The 20,202-nt window shown below is 40.4% G+C and overlaps 1 protein-coding gene across 1 annotated transcript in view; it reads right to left on the minus strand.

Moving 5' to 3' along the window:
* The window catches only part of LOC118230524 (NADH dehydrogenase [ubiquinone] 1 beta subcomplex subunit 1-like), a 58,895-nt gene extending 51,005 nt beyond the window's left edge, over positions 1–7,890 (minus strand). Inside the window, exon 1 of the mRNA XM_035423623.1 lies at positions 7,741–7,890. The gene's annotated coding sequence lies outside the window, so the exon portion shown is untranslated. The remainder of the gene's footprint in view (positions 1–7,740) is intronic.
* Between the last annotated feature and the right edge of the window lie 12,312 nt (positions 7,891–20,202).

Consider the following 20,202-nt stretch of genomic DNA (forward strand, 5'->3'; position numbering starts at 1 on the left):
TGAATTCGAAAATGAGGTCAACCCTTGTGGACATTACATCGTGATAACACTAGTGTGACGCCTTTTTTAGTTGCAGCGCAGAAACACTGCAGCTGTGCATACACGCCGGACCATCTAAGTGTTACGACATGCCATCTAAGTGTTACGACATAGTAAAGGCCTTTACGGGAAGCGGCCAGGACATATCCATGGCGACGTAACTAAGTCATCCGACAGCGTCTCTTAGCACAAAATTGGCCATAAGTCATCAATAGTTTATACAATCATCATGATATTCAGTAGATATGTTGGGTGAAGGCATATGATCATGAGGACAAAGCCATTTTAAAATCGCTCCATAGGGGGCGCGATGGTGCCAATGCTTGGACCCCTCCCAACGCCGCTTGCGGCTTTAATTTGTTATTAGTTTTCGTGTTCTCATTGGGTCCAGGTATTTCCTCTGTATCCCATTTTTTAGGTTCAGAGATATGTGCGCGTGAACGCAGATCTGTAACGTAATTCGAACGGCGCCCAGAAAGCAGTCGTCAATGCTGCTTTCCGTTCCCACAGAGAAATGCGGTAGTCGAGGCGCTATTTTAAAAGGCGTCGCAACGTGTTCACACAGACATAAGTGCGGTATCGAAGCGGTCTCGAAAACTCCTTTTTTCTTCTGTGTGAAAGGGGTAGCTAATAGACATATATATGTCTATGTTGGTACCTACCCCAGAGCAGTAGCTAAAATCAGCACGGCAGGGCACGGTGGTGGAGAAGCGCCATTAGATTGCAGCACAAACAGAACAGGGGGAGTGTCGGGGGGGGGGGGGGGGGGGGCATAGACATATAGAGGGTATGCAATTACGTCACTTTCCAACCGGAATACGCCCCCTCAGTCGGGACTGAGTGGCAAAACATGCTGCGACATGGCTGTCTTTAGCAAAGGAAACTGCAAAACTGGGAGTAAAACAAACGATCATCTGCTTAAAGGCAGTTGGACTCGACAGTGATCCTTACAATTTATCAAAGAACCAGTGGTCCATGGACATTCAACAAGAAAAAAGTGATCTTTTGTAGTGGGTTTATTTGAAAACAGCACAGAAGTAGTTTCACAGTTAGGGGCAGACATACAGCAGGACATCATCGGTGATAATCAAATGTCAACATTTTGAGGCATTAAAATTTTCAGAAGAAATTGCAATCCAAAAGATCACTTTTTTCAATATGGCTGTATTGACATGCACACAAAGTCTGTAGTGGGATTATTTGAAAATTCTATAGTAAAACTGCACGCAATTGGGCTAGGGTGTAGAACAGGACCCCTTCTATCATTAACAAGTATCAACAGTTATATTAATTTGGGGAGAAATTCCAATCCAAAATTTTACTCTTTTATATTAGCCTGCATTGGATTACATGGAAAATTTGAGGTGGGATTATTAAAAAATGCAATAGTAAAATTTCACAGAAATGGGTTAGGATGTAGACCACTTCAGGAGCCCTTCTCTCATAATTAAATGTCAACTTTTCAGACTTTTAAATTTTGATGAGAAATGGCCATCTAATATGTCAATTTTTCAATAGGATTTTATTCATATATTTGTTATATAGACAGTTTGGAGTTTTATTTGAATACGGTGCAGTCATTTTTCGTCCACAACATTTCAGATGTGAATCATTTCCTGTTCTCTCATACAAACCTGATGCAATGGTGAGACTATTAGATTTTGAGGAGAAAACAAAATGCGTGACAATGATCTGTCCATAGTACAGTCTTAAAAGACATGTGAAGTGAACGTAACATAATTAAAAATAATTTTAAAAAAATTCTAATTACCACCTTGATCTCTTGATCCGTATCTCTCTTTTAGAAACAAATTTTAACCTTTGCAAATACATATGGAAGACCGCGAAACCGTTCAATCATATAAAGCAACCAATTTAAGGTGGACCGGAAATGTCGAATCGGGAGCTGCGAATCGGGAGCCAACTTAAGCATCGTTTAACTGCTTTAGAATGCTGGATTTTGTAGCGTACTGATTTTATTGGAGTTGAAAGAATTTAGACCCTTTTCAACCCTCAATGGTGCCTCACTAAAGAAGTGATCATGAAAAGGTTCACAGGTTCTGGATCTGAAGGAGCGTTTGGACCCGGAAATGGCTAAATGTCACGCGTGACGTCAGACTTAACAAGCGGATATACATAGACGCTGCATTGGCCTTTGGATCGTACGTCAACGTCGCCGCCATATTGGACCAGGCAAGACTGGCCTCAAACAAATACAAGTAGGCTAAACGGGGAGCTGCGGGTTTTCTGGATGAAAAAGCACTATAACCCATACCTGCCAACCTTAGGAAAATATTTTGAGTACCACAATAGTCAGTGTAACGCTTAGTTCACATGCATTCGCACCACTTCACTTTGCACGCACACACAAGCCTTTCTTCATAATTCTAGTTTTGACTGTTGAAGTGATCAGGCAAAATTGTATAATTTGACCTGATTCTAAAATATCACTTGCACTGCACTGGGCTATATTATGATACACTTGCAAGTCAAAAGTTTGAGTACGCCTGCTTAAAACAATTTTTTCATGATTAATATTTCATTATATGATATGTGTGCTTATACAAACTGATAACCGTCAGTTAAGTGAATTGCATTCACTTGAAATTGAAATAATTTATTTTGTATATTGTAACATATGTTTTCATTTTCAAGTATTTACAGAAACATACGTTGTAATGTAAATGAAAAAAAAAAAAAACATGTTGCGATGTAAAACACTGTCAATTATGAATAAAACCAAGTTTCTGTTCATGATTTCCATTTTTATTTAATAATTAAATAATTGAATCAGCTTATATAGGCACACATCATATAAGTATTCAATTGAAAAATTATCTAGGAATGTAGGTCTTTAACTAGAGGTTTAGCTAAATTATTACCTGAAGCTCCTTGGTGGCATAATGTCAAAATCATAATTGCACAATGTGCAAAACGGACGTTTTGAGGGGCGGAGGCACAGCCATTGCTCCTGATATTTTGCGAGGAACTTCTGGGAGGCGTGGACTCGCTTCTTAATAGTAGGTCTGCTGCTCTCTCTCTCTCCTTGTTAGTGTCCTCGTCATCTGACGTCATGATTATTTTCTAACTGCAAGGCTGGTCGGGTGACTGGCTGCAATAATAGGAATTATTTGCTACGTTAGCAGTCTATAGTCAAACATTACATTACATTACAGGCATTTAGCAGACGCTCTTATCCAGAGCGACTTACACAACTTTTTACATTGTATCCATTTATACAGCTGGACATATACTGAAGCAATGCAGGTTAAGTACCTTGCTCAAGGGTACAACGGCAGTGTCCTTACCCGGGAATCGAACCTGCGACCTTTCGGTTACAAGCGCAGTTCCTTACCCACTGTGCCACACTCCGTCCCCAAACACCTTTGCAATGGTCACTTTGCTCCAATAGAGCGTGCGCGATTCAAAGTTTGAACCAGAGACTGTAAAAAATATGGACAAAGCTACTGTGACGTCACCCATTGACTCTCCGTGGGTCTCTAAAACACGTTTTGAAGCTCAATGGCGGGCGCGACCATGTTGTCGATTTGGAGCCAAAACCATAGAGTTAAGCGGTTCTGTGATTTTTATGTGATTGTGATTGACAGTCCGGTGCTGAAAAACCCATCAACCTGAACGAACGACTGCAGAATGAACTTGAGGCTAGCTGACAGTCTGCCGTTATGTTTTAAAATATATTATCAAATGTTTACGGAGTTTAATTTCCATCTGTGACTGTAGGCTACTGTGTCATGTAATCACCTTGGCGGGGGCATGCCCCATACCTATACAGCACCGAGAGTTTGGCACTTTTCAGGGTTCCCCACAGAAATAACCACAACAGCCACAGACAGACACTCAGCCCATAAAAACATTAAATTCTGTACATTCTGACCCCATTTCAACAGACAGATTTCATAAACAACTTCACATGTCCACACAATAAAGCCCCAAACTAAGGGGATTTTGCGTTTTCTCCTCCTCCTTCTCATTCTTATTTTTCCTGCCGCCTATCCCATTAACAACATGTCTCCCCATTGGACATTTTACCGACACCAGCCAAATCTTCACCTACACGACCCAATCAAAAACTCGCATACACACGCAAAATACCCATACCTTTTTACTCTGAAACATTTCCAGTTTAAACAGCTAGTCTGCCTGTGGCCTAATGGGCAAGGTTATAGTCTTGGGGACATGGGGTCCTAGGTTCAAGCCCAGCTAGGAACACGTTTCTTTAACCTGCTTTTACCCTCACTAATAATTGTCTACTACTCCTCAATTATTGCTTTTGCACCATATCTACCCGCCGTTCACCGAACGTGACGTACCGTCTGCACGTTCAGTTATTAACCGGCTACAATATTGCAAAGCCATATGGATTCAACGGGAGCTCTTTGTGCTTACTGGCCTGTTCTTCTTTAAAACCACAGACAGGTTTGCTAATGATATTTCACGCATTGCATAGCTATGTCATGGTGCTGCACTAACAAAGTCACAGACTGGTAAACCTCTGGTTGAAGGATTGAATCCCGCCTCGCCCTCAGGCAGATAATTTCCTGTTTTACACTAATGTTTTCTTACGCTTATATTTGCTTTACCAAAACTCACTCACGGCCACCCATATGCATTTCATGACGGCAAATGTATTCCTTTTATTAAAAAGTTACACCAGTTCACCACTCTGCCATTTCTACTAACTATAGCCGCGTTTCCACCGCAGGAACTATACCCCGGAACTAGGAACCTTTTGAGGAACTCAGTGCGTTTCCACCGCAGGAACTAGGGTCTAAATTTAGTTCTGGGGGCTTTGTTTTACCCCCCAAAACGTTCCTGCTCGGGGGGTAGTACTTTCCGAAAGTACAGGAACCTTTTGGGTGGAGCTTGCAGCGCTGAACATTTCTGATTGGTCGAGTACTCGTAGCATTTGTGTTGTATTTATTTTCCGCCATTACCCGCCATGTTTGAAAATATGCAGCGGCAAACCAATTTATTTTCATAATAACTTCAAATCAAACTTGTATGTTATGCGGCGCAGTAGCCTACTTTTGGTTATAGCCTGTCAACGTCTTGGAATTATAACGTGTGCTCTTCTGTTCTTTTCTTGCTTTAGTATTCGTTTTATAAAATGCTAAGCATTCGTGCTGGGACAGCATATTACGTAGGCTACCAAAACATTCAAACGGATTAATTCGGTTGCTGAATATTTTCTTCCGGATTTTCTTTGTTAGCCCGTTGTAATTGACTCAAAACGTTTGATACAGTTATGTGAGGTATGCGGTAGTTCTGCATAATTAACATTGGTGATACAGTACAAGCAAACTGGAAATCACCTTCCGCACTTTTTATCCGGGTAAAATAACAGGTTAATTCTAGTAATCTTCCCTTTAGCTTTTTCAGACTGCCGTAATTTTACTCAATTTTACTGCCATTTTTCAATTCCACGAAAAGACCAGGAAGACTATGGACTCATTTATGGTGCATGGTTCGCATCTGGAGGGCACACTTCGCTGCTCGGCTAGCAGTAACTTCGAAGGAAAGCAAACGGTGGCTGTACCACTACTAATTTACATTTTCACGCAAGTCCGAGTTTTCGTTCTATTCTTGTCATTTTGCGATTAGCCTATATGGAATTGACAACGAGAAAGTAATAAAACAGCTAATTGTTTACAACGTGTGCATGTTTTCTGCTGTTAATGAATGTGTTTGAGAGGATATATGAAAATCAATAAATACAAAAGTAACCATATATAGTCATTGTTGGTAACCCGTTGTATATATGTGGAATAAACCCCTCCGGGCTGTCCCGGTTATTAGAAAATAATGTAGGCTACTTCGGTGGTAGTATGGGGTTACAGAAGAAATCATATGACAGATGGACCGACGACAACGTCAGTGGGCTAATTTGCCTAATCTTCGCGGTACTTTAGACCCCGGTGGAAACGCAGACAACCATTGGCTGAAGGAACCTTTTAGTTCCTAGTAAAGTAGTTCCTGGGACTGAAAGTTCCGGGTAATTTTGGTGGAAACGCGGCTCAAGTTTGATTTGAAGTTAAGAAAATAAATTGGTTTGCGTCTGCATATTTTTAAACATGGCGGCTGAAAGTACAAAAAACAAAAAAATGCTGCGAGTACTCGACCAATCAGAAATGTTCAGCGCTGCAAGCTCCACCCAAAAGGTTCCTGTACTTTCGGAAAGTACTACCCCCCGAGCAGGAACTTTTTGGGGGGTAAAATAAAGCCCCCGGAACTAAATGTAGACCCTAGTTCCTGCGGTGGAAACGCACTGAGTTCCTCAAAAGGTTCCTAGTTCCGGGGTAAAGTTCCTGCGGTGGAAACGTAGCTTAAGTAACTGGAGATAAAACTTTTTTTGTACTCCACGTAGATCATAAACCCTTGAATATAAAAACGACTCATTGAAATCTGTTGAGAAATGTAAACGTTATAGAGCTTTTTATCCAGAAAAACCGCAGCTCCCCCGTTTACTTGTATTTGTTTTCAGGCCAGTCTTGCCTGGTCCAATATGGCGGCGACGTTGACGTATCGCAGCAACGGGCCGAAGCAGTGGGAGAACCGGCACACTGAAACAGACAGTTAGATTAACCAATAGGGGGGAAGCCGCCGCTGGTTCCCAGTGGCAGGCGACTCCTCCCTTTTGCCCCGGAAAGTACGTGCGTTCGTCCAGACGACGGCACTTTTTCGCTACTTTCGTAAAAGAATGCGTGTCTGCGTTGTTTCATGTTCCTGTACCCGATAAATAAACAGCCTGAAACAAACACGCATATATGAACTGTAAGGTCAGCTAATCTTATTTTCTTTTTAGTGGGAAAACTAGAAGACCTTCGCCGGTTAGCCTAGCCGCACAGCTAAACCTACTCAGAGACGGACACCAACAATCAAAGCCTGCGAGAGTAGACAACTGTAACGATATCGTCGCCCAGTGCCTAACAGGCCCATTTTATGCACTCGGACATGGTAATGCTTATAAACTCGTACTAATATGCCCATATGTTTGGGTGGACACACATGCTAATTTAATTAGCCTAGGTCTAAATACCAGGCAACCACTTTTTTGCCCACGTCCTTTTCTAAATTTACAATGTAAAGCCAGGACGGGAGATACGCTACAAGGAAGTGGGCAAGTAAGTATCCGACTCGTCCATGGGTAATGTGACGATAGTTGGGCAGGCAACAGAAATCATGTGTAATAACACACAGGTTCCACACGGCGGCCATCAAAACACAAAACGGAAAAACCCGTAAATTACTACATCAAACAAAGCCAAATGCCTAGTTTGACAAACCGTGCAACAGGCTAGCTAACGTTATCGCAACTTAGCTACAAAATTGGCAAAGAAGCAATGAATACCAGCTATGGCATAGCAATCAATGACAAACTTCCGTAGATCGAGTTGTTCAGATGTTCATCATGGCAACAGCTAGATATGTAGATTAACTACGTGGTGTAACATCAAATTTGAACTCTCTCGTTAGAAGGGTAACCAGACCAAAGCTACAACCGTTTTTTCTAGCAAAATAGCATCCTAGCTACATAGCTGTTGTGGCTGCCTAATGTAACTGGACCCATAGTCTTAGCAAACACGGCACTATTGCTACAAAATTTATACGTAATTGTAATTGTAATGCAAAATACTTGGTTGCTAGTAACATACATATTGTAACTTCTTAAATCATGTTTACCTTAGCGTCGAGGTCGTTTGCAGTGTCCTTACGTCGCTTTGGATAAAAGCGTCTGCCAAATGAATGTAATGTCCTTGGTCAGGCCTTTATCACAGCGGAATCGATTACCGGAAGTGTTCGTCGAAGCAGTGTATCACCTCTTCCGGTTTTTGCTAGCGGCGTGTTCAACATGGCATCGGAATATCTGTACATAATCTGTACTACTACTTCTTCTTCTTCGGTGTTGTTTACCGGCAGCTTGTATCCTTGAAAGTTGCATTACTGCCATCTCTCGGAGTAAGTTAACTCCTACAGCTTATTGACTGTCACACTTTCATTAACAGTCCCATTCCCCGAAGGTAGTTAATAAAGCATCTCCTCCCCTGCCCACTAGCACCACACTCCAGTACATTCCTCAATCCTGCTCCTGTTATCCCCAATCTTCCCATCTCCTCCATCATGTCCTTCCTTTCCGACCCACATTTATTGCAGTTAATGATAACGTATTCTACAGTTTCTGGTACCTGACAGATTTCATAAAGACCGGTTGGATGTTTACCTATAACATGAAGTGTGCTGCGTAAATTGCTGTGTCCTATTCTTAATCTTGTTATTACAACCTATTCTCTTCTGTTTCCTCCTCTCTTTCTTACACTGCCTACTCTATTTTGTCTCATATGTAAATGTCTCCCCCTTCTCCCCTGATCCCAGTGTTGCTGCCATTCTTTATTGATATTTCCCCACACAATGCCCTTTCCCTCTGATTTTGATAACGTGATATTGATTTCAATAATTCCCTTTTTGACTGCTTCTTTTGCCAACGTATCTGCTCTCTCGTTTCCCGGGATATCTGAATGTGCTGGGACCCACATGAATGTAACATTTTTCCCTTGCCTAACCACTCTTGAATTGGCAAACAAGATTTCATACAGCAGATCCTGGTGATTTCTGGCTGTACCTGTCTTAATACTTGCAATGGCCGACACAGAATCACTACATATTACTATTTTGCTAAACCTACCCCGTTCAGCCCATTCTAATACCATCAATATGGCAAACAATTGAACAGCATACACACTTAAACAATCCGATGTTCTCTTGCTAATTCCCACTTGGTAACTAGGCACAGCAACTGCAGCCCCTGTTGCATCTGTCTGCGGATCCTTTGATCCATCTGTAAAAATCTGAACACTGCCTTAATACTTACAGTCTCTATAATTATAGTATTCACTAACTAAGTCAGCATTCTTATTACTGTGCTTAATCGTAAGTAATTCCATATCTACACCCACACTTTCTAATTCCCAGACAGGTCTAACAGGCCACACCACAGTTTCGCCAAACTCTTTATCATAGACTCCCATATCTCTTGCCACTTGATCTCCTGCCCATCCAAAACTTGATTTTTCCATCCTCTCCTTCTTAATCTATTTGTTGGATGACTATCTCCATGCCCCCTTAGATTAACCCAGTAGTTAGCCACCAGCTGTTTTCGATGCAACCACAGTGGCATTTCACCTGCTTCCACTTGGAGTGCACACACTGGGGGAGTTTTAACTGCTCCTAAACACACTCGTAAAGCCCGAGCTTGTATAACAGCTAGGTCCGCTAGCACAGATTTTGCTGCTGATCCATATACGATACTTCCATAGTCTAATCTTGATCTAGCCTAATTAAGGCTACATAAATATATTTCAGAGATGCTATATCAGCTCCCCACTCCAATCCTGCAAGACCCTCATGACATTTATCACTTTTTTACATCTACTAACAACATATCTAATATGCTCCCTCCATGTTAACCTCATATCAAAATATACTCCCAAAAAACGAAAACTCACAACTTTCTCTAAATTATTTCCATACAATTTCAAATTGCATTCCCTGAGTTTTTCTTGTAAAGAACATAGATTTTGTTTTTTCAACTGAAAATTTAACTCCCCACTTTGTTCCCCACTTTTCAACTTGATTAATTCCATCTTGCACTTTCTTCACTATGTTCAACATTTCTCCCTCTTTTCCACAAAGCCCCGTCATCTGCAAATAATGACTTCCCCATATCCATAGGGATATCCATAAATATGTTGTTTATCATGATGGAAAATAAAGTTGGACTTACTACACTTCCCTGAGGTGTCCCGTTTTCCACAACATATTGGGTTGATAACTCTGACCCTATCTTCACCTGAATAGTCCTTCCATCTAAAAGGTCCATAACCCAATTAAACATTTCCCCTCCAACTCCCATTAAGTGCAGTTTGATTAGAAGTCCCTCTTCTCCAAAGTGCCCTTTTTAATTCTCCCATGCTGAAAGGTACATTTGGTCCATCATCATTACTATCTTTTCTGCATAAAGCCTCCATATTTTCAGACTTTGTTTTCTCTTTGCCTCTTCTTCCTTCTACAGATAAATTATTGGAGCTATGTACCATAACAAACGTATTTGCCAATAACTCTGCCTTTTCCTTATTTGTTACTGCAGTCTCAATTCCACTCCCTCCGGTCCCCTCCCATCTTTTTTATCATCCCCCATACTTCTCCCACCTGAGTTGTGTTTCCAATTGTAGCACAGTACTTTCTCCAATGTGTCCTTTTTGTCTGTCTTATTATCCTCCTTACTACTGCCTGGGCCTGCTTGTACTGAATCATATGTTGAAAATGATGAGTTATTTTGACTAGTTTAAATGCCTTATTTCTATTTCTCACTGCTTCCTTACACTTATCATCCCACCATGGTACCACTTTCTTCTTCATACTACCTTTACTTTTAGGAATGGATTCGAACGCAGCTGTCATTATGCCTTGTTTTATTTTTCTGTCAAGTGACTCTATGTCCATTCTATCATTAACCTGACTTAAATATCTATCACTTCCTTCCAGAAATTTCTCCCAATCAGCTTTCCCAAGGATCCATTTCCCACCTGTGTTCTCTATGGTCAATGAGACAGCAATATTTATCTTACACCAGAATGGGTAATGATCACTCCCTATAGTACCTTCTTGGTACACTGTCCAATCACACACTGCTGCTATGTTGTTTGACACAAGTGTAAGATCAAGCACAGCCTCTCTCCCTGAATTAACATCTATTCTTGTACTACTGCCATCATTTAAACATACTAAATTATTTTCATCTAACAACTCTTCTATCACCTGACCATTAGCATCTGTTCTGTCACTCCCCCATAATGTGTTATGTCCATTAAAATCACCACACCAAACCGTGCTACTACCATTCTGCCCTTCTATCTCCTCAAGCTTGCTTAACTCTAGCCTTTTGCACAGATTATAGTAATTCACAATCACTAACTCTTTCCTTTCTGCCCACACTTTTATTACCACATACTCTTGCTCATTACCTATACCTATTACTCTGTAAGGGATGCCTTGCTTCACAAAAGTGACACATCCTCCTCCTCCCCCCTCTGTCCTATCTCGCCTCACTGCCACATAACCATATAAAACAAAATCCAAGTTAGACTTTAACCAGGACTCTTGAATACACACAATGTCTGGTTTTTCTCTCCTACTGGCTACAAACTGCTTGAAATCTTGCCCATTAGCAACCAGGCTTCTCGCATTCCACTGAAGAATTAAAATTATTAGTACAATCAACCCACACATGCCGTTTCTTGACTTGACTGTACACTGAGTTCATCCCTTACTTCTTCCCATTTTAAACCTATCATATCCAAGTGGTGTACTTCTGCTTTGACAATAACCTGAATCCTTTCTGTTTTAGATTTGATCTCAGCTGTTGCATTTATCACTCCTGCTATGAAAGTCACCAATTTCTTCTTCTCTATCCATGCACTCTTATCTTGCTTTTCTTTGCTGCCGCTTGTTCTTTGCTACATCCTCCCTCCTTATTCTGTTTTTCCTGTCCTGCCATCTTAACTGCCTCAGCATATGAGACTATTTCCTTCCTCCTTATCTCCTGCACCTCCACCTCTCTTCTCAACACTTCACAACCCCAATAAGCCACACTATGATTCCCTCCACAGTTACAACATTTTGGTCTCACTCCCTCTCCACACTTCCCATGCTCATGTTCCCCACCACATCTAGCACACCTTCTCTTCCCTTTGCACACCTTAGCCACATGCCCAAATTCCTGGCAGTTAAAACATCTCATTGGCTTTGGTATGAACTCTCTAACTCTGTATCTCACAAATCCAAAGTATAACTCCTTTGGGAGAACCTTTGTTTCAAACTCGATCAAAACGGTCTCAGTCTCTTCTTTCTCCGCTCCCCTTGTCATTCTTTTAGCACTTAACTAACCTATTCCGCACCCTCAAGTTCTGTACCAGTTGCTTCATGCTAACTATAAGAGGTAATCCAGAAATTACCCCCTTGCACCCACCGCCCCACTGCTACCCCACTCTTACTACTTTGACTCCTTTAGCTTTTCCAGCACTACTCATTTTCTTTGCCTTCTCCATCTGCACTTCAGTGTCGCATCCTATAAGCAAGTTTCCATCTCCCAAAACTCTTGCGTACTTCACTTCTCCAATTTGTCCTCTGATAGTTTTAGTTATCTTCAGCAGATTGACTTTCTTTACTCCCCCCTCTCAAATGTCACCACTACATTTATCACTCGTGCCTTCGGGTCCTCCTCCTCCCTCTCGCTCCCCTCACTCTCCGTTCCACCTGAGCTAGTTCCGTCCTCTTCATGCCTCTGTTCCCTCTCACCACCTGCCACTCACTCTCCCTCCTCTCATCTTCCTCCATGCTGTCACCAGCCGTCTCCCTCCCTGCCATCCTGTCAGGGATTGTAAGGAGGACCAGTGCAAGAATACCATTCCGGACCTATACAGGCCGTCGGTCGATATTCCTACAAAATGCTCCCCCCAACACCCAATCCTACTGCTACCAAGTCCCGATGTCCGCAAACCAAAGTCAATGTCGTTTTATCAATCAAAAATAGTCAAACCAAGTCAAAAACCAGCGTAGCACAATGCACGATTTCAAACTTTCCCGACCACAAAATGTCAACAATCATTCAGCGTTGCTATTTGACGACGTCAGACCTCAGCTCCAAACTCTTGTGGTGAAAGCTGGAATAGACTTTGCCAGTGTGAATTTAACATATTGTAGGCTTGCATTACAGACAAGATATGGCACTTAAACATGACAACATGTTTCAATTCACAAAATGTGACCACGCATTTGTGTGCGTCACGCTAGTGCAGTGCCATGAATGTAACCTTTTCCGTATTTTAACAGGTAGTAAACCCAGTGGCAGCTGGTCAATTGAAATACGCAATGTATTCAATGATATCTGAAATATATGACAAAAAAAACTTGAACTTGAACATACGCAGTTCACTGGTTGTTCCCTATTACTCATTTCCATGCGTCCATGCGGCCATCGCCCACAGTAGGGGGTCAGTGCAGCAACTGAGCCAATGGCTGGCTGAAGTTATGCACATGGCAACATAAATTAAACCAATCAGTGTCCTAAAATGGAATGGGACAAGGCCGATATTGCCATTGCCCCAAGCACATTTACAAGAGGGTAGCATGTGACCGCTAGCTAAGGAACTGTCTTGTAATTTCTTTACCCGTGATCCATTTTGTGCTGCAGGTGTTGTTGTGTACTTGCAGCCCACAGTGGCTGTTAGGTGTTTTAGGTAGCTACCGTGGGTGAAATTGGTAGTGTGGACATGGTATTAGGCTGTGAACTTGCAGAAGTTTTGTCTTTATCGCAGCTTTGGTTTGAGCCGTGTGATGGAGTGTGCTTGTGTTATTTTATTAAATAATCGCGCAAAAAAGACATCGTTTTCTAGGTATAGTTTCTCGTGTGTTAGTCACTATATTGACGTCGTTATCAGACAGCAGGCTAGCAAAAAACCAAAGACAGATCCAACATGGACAGTAAGGGATACAAAATGCTTCCTATCTCAGAAAGTAAAGAAACATGAGAATACAAGGGCTCACATGGGTTTATGCTAGCCTTTTTAGGCAGACTAAGTAACTGAATTACACTAGACAGACACTATAAATTCAGCATAAATTAAATATGAATTGGAATAATTTTGAAACTATACCACCCAAAATGCACACTTTAAACCTTTGCACCATACAACTTCAAACATTTTAATAACAAACAATTCAACAGATACAAAATGGAAAAAATGTTTTGTAAAAAGTGTCAAACAATAGTTTTTATTTCAATTAAACATTGTATTGTAAATCTTTGTTCTAAACATTAAGCACAAAAGCTCAAGCAGGTAAACAGCTATCAAATATATAACAATTATAAACATTAAACATCACTAAACATTAAACTGGAAATGTCAAATAGTTCAACAGCTAAAACATTTATATTATATATATATATATATATATATATATATATAACAATTATAAACAACAAACATCACTACGTGGAAAAACGTTTTCTGAACAATGTCAAACAATAATTTGCATATAGTTTCAAATAAGCATTGTGTTATAACTGTACTAAACATTAAACTGGAAACGTCAAACACTTCAACAGCTATAACATCTTAACTGTAGAAAATTAAAATGTGTATACTGAAATATATAACAAATAACAAACAATAAACATACTTTTGAAAAATGACCCAAAAATTGCAATCACACCTACAATCCCAGGGTTTCCCCCAGAAAAGTTGCTAGGCCCGGTGGCAAGTATCTTTTGACGGGGCCCAGCGGCCCGGCGCGGGCCGACGGCCAAGTGTCTTTTTTGATGGGGGCCCGGCGCGGGCCAGCGACAGAATGATGGCAGCATTAAGGTAGGGCCCCATAGTTTCTGTGATAACAGAATCACGGACGGAATCGCGGAATTGAGAATTTAAAAAAGCTATAACACAGATTCCATGGGGCTCTACATTAAGTCAGTGCTAAAAGCTGACTGGAGATTTGAAAATATGACTACGTAATGTGAATGTTGTTATAAATAAGTAATTTATTCAACACACATTTTAAAAAATCAACAACTATTTACAGCATAGCAGAGTCTTACAAAGAATCTGACAACAATGTACAGTCTTGGAATGCTGTGGTTTCTTCAACAACAAAAGAAATTAAATTAAATTTAAATAAATAATATCAAAGTTTTTGCACTCTACAAAAAACTTGTATTCAAGTCCTGATTGGCTACTGAATCTTACAACAAACCTTGGAATGCTGAGCACATTTAAAAAACTGTCTAAGGTTTTTTGGCTTTTACAGTAGGCTACCTTTCCTCCTTTTTGCCGCTGTGTTAACACATCTTTACATTTGCCGGTCAGGCACTCTTCACCATAAGAAGAAATTTTAGGATTTTTCCGATATTACTTGTGTCGAAAGTGCTGCAATGAAAACAACGATGGATTTACTATGTAGCCACATCTGCCCAAAATGTAAACAAGTCAGGCACTTTTCACGGTCGGGAAAAACTTTATGACAACGTTGTCATGCACATCAATGTCATCAAGCTAACGTTATTAATAAACAAGTGAAGTTGTGATTTCGATGGCAATGAATAAGTCATGTAATGTTACAATATATCGAATGTTACATTCATGCTACTATTTTAATGTTACCTACACACTGCTTAAGTTAATATAAAAAGAATTTACTTACTGACGAAATGAAGTGATAACGCAGTTTGTAACGAGGTTAGTTAGCCTACTAAATACGAAATGGTGGCTTGCTAGGTAACGTTAGCTTGTGTTAGTTGGAAGCGTCGAGTGTTGAACGTCACTCTGCGCACAATGAGGGTAAAGAACACTGACCTCAGACCTGCTTTCCTACAGTGCGTTCACGTTTTAACCAACAGATGTCGCTGGTGAGCTTTTCAATTGAGCCGCCCCACTGTAACTGTAGTTTGAAAAACATCTTAAAAATACATACATTTTTTTTTTTTTTTTAATTCTCCGATGCTTAGGCCCGGCGGGGGGTCAACTTAGGCCTGGTGGGCCGCCGGGCTTGCAATACACTGGCGGAAACCCTGAATCCATCAACAGCGTTTCCAGGACCACCATCATCCTTCGCAGAAGTGTCCTCATTCTTTTCAAAACGCTGCTTGATTGTCGTGATCAAGCTCTTTTCATTGACAGAAACATTAAACTCAGCAACATTAATGAAGAGCTCCTCCATGTCATTCAGTAGATGGCACGTTATACTCAGTGAAGTACGCACTAATTGCGGAATTTGTGACCGTCAGTCCATGATCTGTGCCGTTGATTGTCAGTGACATGGTGCCTCTATACTGTTGTGGAGTAGCAGCATGACTTCTGCAGCAGTTTGCAGCACTCACATCTGTGGACCGATGACTTGGCTTTGAACTCATCCTGGGGTGTCTGTGATTTTGGACAGCGACGTTTGCAGATCACCTGTATTCCAGTAACAGTTCCTGACAATTTGGAAAGCTTCTCGCCCTCACCAAGTTCACTGCAATCAGCCACTTCAATTCCAAGAATCTCTGTGATCGTAGTGGATGGACTCCCCGACAGATATATTCCTCCTTTCCTTTCTCTTGTCGATAGGTTAACTTTTAGGATTTCAAAGCACCCACTTGAATAATCTGTTTGTCCCACAAAGTAAGTTTCACCTGTCCTGATGAATCGCCGATCTGGAATACTTTTAGCTCGCAGTCTGTTCCATTCACAGGGACAACTTTGCTCAGGGTTCCCTGGGCCAGAATTTTCGCTTCCATGACACTGACCTGTTGCACACATAAAGGCGCGAAAATTAGGACTGCAAAGAAAATATTAATAACCGCTGACTTCAGAATATATGCTATGACATTGCAATTAAATTGAAATTACTGTAGCCTCATTCACATTTAAAGGCGCATTAAAAACGGCTTTCTTAAAACGTGTTAATACTAATTGTGCACTACACCAACATGATAACACACGTTAATTAAAATTTAAAGGCATATTAAAAACATCTTTTTCAAAACAGGTTAATATGCTTTCAACAATGGGCTCCGTCAAGAAGATAACGCACGACTCCATTTAATTGAAGTCGTGGTTACGTTATACTGTACCATGTACTCACAGTTTGCCTAGGTCCAAGCGCTTGCACCTTGGCAATGTACAGTTTTGAACTGCTGGGAGGGACCGTTGGCAAAAATGGCACCTTGACCACCTGGAAGCTGGTAGCTCTGTTGCATAGGATGTGAAACCCGGCAGGATCCGAGAAGCCTAGAAAACATAACAACAATCAGTAAACATGATTTCAATTTAGGCTAAATGACCACTTGGTGTGAATTACAATTGCCTGTTGTATTTACTTTCATTTAAAAAAAATTACGACTTACTAATGCTTCGCTTCACGTTCCTCAGCTTCACTGCCGTGATGTTTTTGCAGGCTTGAGCAAAACTTTATGATATTCATCTCTACCAGTTTGAAGCACTGCATTAAAGTATTTTACATTGCGCTTTGAAACTGTGCTCGGCAAGACACAGTGCAAAAAGCCTTCTAATATTTCGGACTCTTCTTTTGCTATTTTGGCAGGGCTAGCCATGGTTATAGACTTCTCCTCATAAGCAATGCTCTCCGTGGGACACTGTCTTAGAGGACACACATATATATAGACTTCGGATACCATACATCTCTGTGCCCTCTTCACTGTCAGACAAAAATGATACATTGTTGTGGCTTGACCCAGACATTAGGGTTCAGATTCCCTGGACTTTTTAAAAATTCTGTCAGGAAGAACAAACACCTCCACACCTGAATTGTACAATGTACAACAGGTTGTTGGCGTGAGCCTCCTGCATGTGCAACAATACAAGCACTTGGGGACATTCCTTGATGACAAATTAATGTTTCATGCAAACACTAATTTTAAATGCATACTTTATTTTAAAGGAAATTAAGGTGATTAATGTACACAAGACATTGATGAAAGTGTTTTATTCTTCTTTAATTGACTCTGTGTGTAGCCACAGGTGGGCCTCGCTAAGCTTTGAACCCCCATAAGAAACACAGGTCCATCCAAGTGTCTTATTTACGAAGACGCCAATGTGGGATCAATATCAATCACCTAACTACATAGATGTCATCATTGATGTCATTTTACTATTGCATCATCACTGACTACCATATTCAGAAAGGTGACCAATAAAAGACAAGGGAAAAACTTGCAAATGTCCTTCTCTGTAACTGTGCTTCTTGGAAGCATTGCATAGCAAGTGGCAGGTTATGTGTCTCAGTGCTTACAGAATATGATTAGGTATTGGCTACACAATTACCCTAGAATGCACAAGTTACTGGAACCTCTTAGAATGCATAACATGGTTCAAAAATGACACACATACATTAAAGTGTGAGTTTTACAAAACGGAGGCACATAATTTGAATAATTTTTTTAATACATTTTATTTACTTCCATTTGGATCACGCATTTATTTGCTGGTGTTGGTTTGGTGTTTAATATGTTTTTTGTCTCTCTCTATGTGTGTGTGTACGCATCCTTGTTTGATCCATGTTTTGCTCTCTTATCTCAGTGCATACATTGTTGATAAATAACAATATCAATTTTGCTCTCATCTTTACACACTGGTGTGTTGCACTGTGAGCACCAGCTGCTGATGTTGTGAACCTTCACAGCTAGTCAGGTCATTTTGATCAGGGCAATGCATTAAATTCAATAGGGATTCTATCTAGGTCATTTTGACCCACGCTATGTAAACTTGAGGTACTGATTTAAAAAAGTGAATTTATTAAAATAGTAAAAAAGGAAAAACGAAAACCATGACTTGTGCACATCTAAAACAAGTTTTTTGAAGAATACCTGGAACATTAAATGATAACATTGGTTAATTACCAAGATGTAGAAAAGAAACACTTGGCAGGGTCATTTTTGACACGTTATGGGTTACGGTTAATTAAAGGCTCACTGATTTCTGGCTATGCAGCTGTGACAGACTAAGGAATCCAGACACTACATGATAGGACAGTATGCTTCTCGCACCACCAAATTGGTACATTTGGGGTGCTGTCCTTACTACCAGACAAAAATGGAAGTATTTTATCTTCACCCAGAGATTAGACTTCAATTTTCAAGAACTCTTTTTAAGTTATGCAAGAAAGCAAAAAAAAAAAAAAAACAAATTCTGCACCCCTGACCTTTAATTCTGGGCAATTGTCTTTAAGAGTTAAAAGGATAGTTGCCAGGTTGAACAATATGGCCGCAGTGTACCCACAAATTCACCCATGAAGGCACCATAAAGAAAGAGTGGCCATATCTCTGCAATGCTTTTGCTCATTGGCATAAAACACGGTACACGTGCTTACCATGAGGCATGGGTTGCACACACCAAGTTTAGTGAAATTTGGCCACATTGGGGTGCTATACTGAAAAACAGGTTTAGCACCAATGTTGTCCATGTGCTTAGATTTTAATGACATTTTTTCCCAATGGACATCACAAGTCACAGAACACACAAAGAAAAGCAGATATTGCGACCAGTTTTTTTTGTAGATCATTACATTATTACATGTCAGGTCCTAACTGGGAAATCAACACATAGTTCAATGTCCAAATGGCATGGCTGCTAAGATACAATTAGTTTGCAGCACTTAAAATAGGCACATCTCCTGCACTTTCTGACATACTGCCACAACTAATACACTAAATAGTGTTGAAGAAACACTTGGACTTACCATATTGGCCTGAATATAAGACGGCATTCTTTTTTTTCCAGAAATTGCATCTGGAAAGTGGGGTTGTCTTACCTGGTAGAACTAGACTTTATGTCATTATACATTAACAACAGCAGATGGCGCCATTTATCTGTGAAATGGTTGCTATTCACAAGGCGATGGTTCAACGGTATTAGAAATCCCAGTAGACTAGTTTATTTTTATTTAATTTAAATAACTTATTCATTGAAAACGTGATTACATTTTTTTTATTTTAAATGTGACAATTCATTTAAAACACGTAGAAAATATATCAGCATACCTTATTTTATTCCTTGTGTTTTATTAAATTCATGTCAAATGAAATTATTTTCTTTAAAAATTAAGAATTGATCTTCAAAATTCTTTAACCAAAAAAAGGAGTTGAAAAATGGGGGGTCCTTTTCTAATCAGGGACATGTTATTATATTCAGCTGATATGGCATGTTCTCTGCCATTATTCCCACGATTTTAGATTTTTTCAAATACCCAAAAATTGCACTCCTCCAACAGCGTTGGCACTTCTTATTACAATGTTCCAAGAAGGCACACAGCATTTTATGGCACTGCTTATGTTTAAGCTTGACATATATGCAGTGGGGGGCAGTACAGTGGTGCAAATGGGTAGCACTACTGCCTAACAATATGGAGGTTTCAAGTTCGGGGTGCGTCCGCTTTCAGTTTGTACCTTGTCCCTGTGTTCATGTGGGTTTCCTCTGGATATTCTGCTTTTCTACCACAGTCCAAACACGTTTAGGTAATGTCAATTGGACATGCAATATTGCCCATAGGTGTAAGTGTGAGAGTGTGTGTCAATGTGTCTGTTCACCCTGTGAT

The sequence above is a fragment of the Anguilla anguilla genome, chromosome 6, assembly GCF_013347855.1.
Source record: "Anguilla anguilla isolate fAngAng1 chromosome 6, fAngAng1.pri, whole genome shotgun sequence".
NCBI lineage: Eukaryota > Metazoa > Chordata > Actinopteri > Anguilliformes > Anguillidae > Anguilla > Anguilla anguilla.